The sequence below is a fragment of the Nipponia nippon genome, unplaced genomic scaffold, assembly GCF_047370975.1.
Source record: "Nipponia nippon isolate SJK-2023a ecotype South Korea unplaced genomic scaffold, ASM4737097v1 scaffold_4, whole genome shotgun sequence".
NCBI classification, from domain to species: Eukaryota; Metazoa; Chordata; class Aves; order Pelecaniformes; family Threskiornithidae; genus Nipponia; species Nipponia nippon.
In genome coordinates, this window is record NW_028262358.1 from 114465952 (window position 1) to 114470655 (window position 4704).

Genomic DNA, 4704 nt, shown 5'->3' on the forward strand with positions numbered 1-4704 from the left:
TGCAGACATGCTTTTCCCACTGAAAGACCTTGTCTTCTTTTACCTCACTATGATTTCCCATTAATTTTTTAAAAAAGCGTAACACTGTAGAGCCCAGTGTATTTGTTGTAAGCAAGAATTCAGCTGTGACAGGCAAGCCAGATCATATATCCAATGTGTAATTACTGTATTAGCAGCCAGTGTAACGAGAGCTGCTGCATTCAGCATTTCCACACGAGCTGTCGTTTATATATTGTGCTTCCAAGGCCCTACTTTAGACCTATTCTGCTACAGGTCACATTGTAATTTCAGATTAGCCTGAGTTAACAAAGGTACCAGGCATTTCCTATCTACCTCAGTGAATAGTGATTCAGTAACTTGCTGTCCATCATCTTCTATTAAACAAGCTTCTGCATTAATATGTTTTGAGAAAAAATGGTAAACATACTTTCCAGAAATGGAATATGCTTAATGCACATGTACATTTGACTTCTCCTCCTAAGAAATGTGTCAATAGCCCGGTAACCAGAAATTAATTAGAAATATGCCCTTTAGTGAATTGAAGGCGCTATGTTGCATTTTATGAAGTTATTTTCTCAGGCTAATTAGGGAGGGACCCTATCACTTACAAAGAAAGTTTGTCTTCCTGAACTAAACAACAAAAGTTGTAAATTCCCACTGTTTTTCTTAAATCAAAAGAGCATAGACAGTCCCCAGATTGGGAACACAAATGCAAGTACTGGAGTGCTCTGTTTACAATCTGCCTCTCATCTGTGACAATGTAAAAACATAATATTACAACAGTAGTTCCTCTGATTTGCATGAGAGGGAGGACTGCGCCTTGGTGGATATAGCGCAAACCCCATGTAAAACTCAATTGAATGAGACAATTTGCATCCAGCCAGAGTGCAAATGAAACCCAGGGTCCTGTGCTGAGAAACATGTAAGTCAATGGGAGAGTGAAAAGCTGTGATTTGTACGGGCTGTTGTGCGGCAAGTGACAACTCCCTGTGCTCACTGGTGTGGTGGCCGTGGGTGTACATCAGCAAGTACTGCAGGGACTGGAAGTGGTGTTGCAGTCCCTGTCCCATGAGCCCTCCTGCGGGCCGGAGTGGGTGGGATTGCAGCAGGCAGAGCGGATCAGATTCAGTTCTTGCTGACAGAAGAATTGCCATTTTAATTGCCTTTTTTTTTTTTTATTTTCTCCCCAAGAAAGTACCTAAGGCAGAGTTACTCCCACTTTGTCCCACAGCTGTGCAGTTTAAATTATGAGCATTTGTGGAGGAAGAACATTGAGTCCATTTGCCTTTAATAGGGTCCCCCTGGTGTAACTGCTGACAGAATTTGGTTCAATGAAGGCAATTCAGGGAAGAGAACAAATAGGGGGAAAAAAGGCCAGCCCCTAGGGATGGCAGCATTACACAAACACAACAAACTCATGCACAACAGTGCTCAAGGCATTGTTGTTTCCAGTTTAGATTAGCCAGTGGCAGCTTGACTTTGGATAGGCTCACTGCATGCTTTAGAGAGCCATAAAAAGGATGTAAGCCATTTTATGGGGGTCCACAATCCCTTCCGATGTAGCCATATGTTCACTAGTGCAAACTTTTCACTCCATTCACTCCACTGGTGAAAATCTTCTCATCTTAAGAGAAATTTAAAACAACAGTTTTGTCTTGACTTAACTTATTACCAACAGCTTTGAAGGAGTTAATATTTGTAAAAACTAGTCTGGATACTTTGTAATGATTTGTTCCAGAATACAAATATTTCTGGTTGACCTTTGGCTAGACCACAGGATACTGTGAGCCAGCCTTATATATGCTGCTTTCCCTCACAGTCTTCATCTCACAGTCCTTTTAAGCCGGTGATTAACAGTTAACACCATCTTGCAATATTATAAACCACTGCAATGCAATGAAGATGATGGTGTTATAGCCTAGATTTCCCTTCATCTCTTTTCCCCACTGCCAGCAGCTAAGCTCATGCCCACCATAAACAGCTGCCAATAAGTTTTCCTGCATCAGGAAGCTAGAAATGACCTCTCTCCTTTTCCAGATGAACGAGTCAAGCAAATTCTAGGGCATGTTTTTAAATAAAGATGCAAAAACCTGCCAAAAACCTCAAGTCAGCCCTCCATATAGAAGCATGACCACAGCTCAGGGGAGTTGCTGTGTTCTAGTGGAAGCACATGAAAAACTGCTTTGTAAGGGAAGATGCTCCTTCAGACAGCTCAGTGCTCAGACACTGCTTATGTGAAAAGAAACCATGATGCATCAAAACCAAAAATAAATAAAATTCCTAAGTCTTGTCATATTTCTTGATGCAAATAAAAAAGAGATGATGTCTGGGTCTGCAGAACACTGGGAGGAGAGAACTGGCATTTCTAAATTAGCTGCCCCCAAGGGACTGGGTCTGTTGTTCAGAAAAGAGCAATGCAAGATCATGCGGATGTAAGGAGCTGTAAGTTATGATAACGCTCAGTGAGAAGCCAAGACAGCACGTTTCTGCCCTCCATGCCACGCAGACCAGGACGATGGGATATATCCAGTGGCCACAACAGTGGCTAAGGACAGGGTCACCTGGGTCACTTGGCGTGTCGACCTGAGGAACGAGCCCACCACATCCCCCTTTGCCGCTGCAGACCTCACCGGGTGTTACAGAAACGTAGGTGCCCTTGCTGCCCAGGGAGCTGCCTCTCGCCTTCCTGGGCAATTTCCAGCATCTCACATTCTCGCCTGTGACAACTTAAGTTGTGTAACCATCTGATGGGCTGCTGTGCTGCAGTATCATTTCCAAAGTCAGTGACAATATTTCTGCAGGATCTTCCAAATTTTATGCTGAAATCTCCAGATGACCCACTAAGACGACCTCATTTATCTTCAGGAAGTATTCTGTTCACATTCTTGAATTTGGATAGCTCTGAGAAATTCACTCTGCACTCAGTCCATTGCTTTTTCACAAACTTTCTGTAACTAGATGTCATTCTGTGCATGTCATTACTTTTGATCTTAATATTAGTGCTGGTTAATGATGTTTTTTGAAAAAAAACATGTAGCAGAAATGCAGCTTGCTGTGCAAAACATTGAAGGGTTCATGTAGTATCTGGACAAGCCATATTCTGCAGTGATTAAAATTTCTGTGATTAATGAAACAGGAAGGTGATAAACGGTGCAATTTATTAATGCAATTATACACCACAACCCATAAGAAAAAGCACCTTTTCTGCACAACAATAGTAACTTAAGGGAATACCAGTAAACACATCAGAGAGAAATATATTATCTTAGGATCTCCACTCTCCTCAGTCTTCACAAGTGAGGATGCTTGTAAAACTTCAAAATTATTACCAGGAACACAACAGTATGGTGAGTATTCCTGTTGACTCCACAACAAGGAGTCATTGAATTATTTTGCCCAAAACATGTAATGAATTCTAACCCCCCTCCCCAAAAAAATCAAACCAGAGGATAATCAGAGAAGAATTTTCTGCAATATCTGTGCATTATTTTTTTTTCAAGGGAAGATTGATTAGAAAAAAAATTGGCAGAAATAGTTGCTAAGCAGATTTTTTTCCCCAAATCCTGCAGTTGGTTATGGTGATGTGATGGTTTAGGGGACTTTTTTAATTAAAAGTTTGGAAAAGTTTGCCAAAAGTGCAGAAAATATTTTTCTTTGTGTCAAAATTTGTAACGAAGGAATAAACCTGCTTGTTCCTCCTTGGACTTTTTCAAAACCATACCAGTGGCACTGCCGAAATGTTCCATTCTCAAAGGCCGGTGCGGCTGTGCTTTGCAGTTATACTCGGAGCTGGCCTGGCTTCCTATTACCCTCCGCTTTTGACTAAGGCAGAAATGAGCCCTGATACAACTACTTTGGGGCATAATACGGAGGAGAAATCAGTTCCCTCTGCAGCGTGTCGGGGGACACCCCGCATCTCCCGCTGTACAGCCGGCAAATAAAGCCCTGTATTCGCCGCTTCAGCAAATCAGCGGTAGTGAATCAATAGCAGATCAATCCCGCTCGCGTTGTCATTATCTGCGTGGTACTTGGCACCGCCGCTGCACAAAAGCGGGAAGGTAAAAGCCGAGCAGCACGGTTTGTGGGGACCCGCGGCAGGCGCGGAACTCGGGCTGCCGCAGCCCGGGGGCAGGAGGAGGCTGCCGCCAGCCCGCCCCCGACGGCCCAGCCTCGGCAGCGGCACCCTCTCCAGGCGGGCTGCCCCCCTCCCCGCGTCTTCCTCCGAGTGGTGGGAGAGAGGGGTACTGCCTGGTGGTGCCTGGTAGGTGCCTGCGGGAGGGAGCGGAGCAGCCAGGTCCCCACGGGTGCCCGGGTGGGTGCGGGACTCCCCGAGGGCACGGAGCGGTACACTCCCCCCCCCCCCCCCTTCCCCCACACGCGGTGTGAGACCCCACGGATGCGGTGCGGGAATCCCAGGCAAAGTGCGGGAACTCTCCGGGAGAGGAGAGGAGAGGGACGCCACGGGGCAGGATCCCCCGGGTGCGGAGCGGGACTTCCAGGGAGCACCGCGCACGACCGCCCGGGCATCAGTGGGACCCTCGGGAGCGGTTCGGGACCCCCGGGCGCGCTGCGGGACCCTCAGGGACGGGAGCGGGGCGCCGGGGCGGGGGCCGGGGGATGCCCGAGGCCGGGGTGGGGACTCGCCTGAGCCCGCCCGCCGCCGCCTTCCTTCCCCTCCCACCTCGGGCTGCGCGGTGCGGCCCC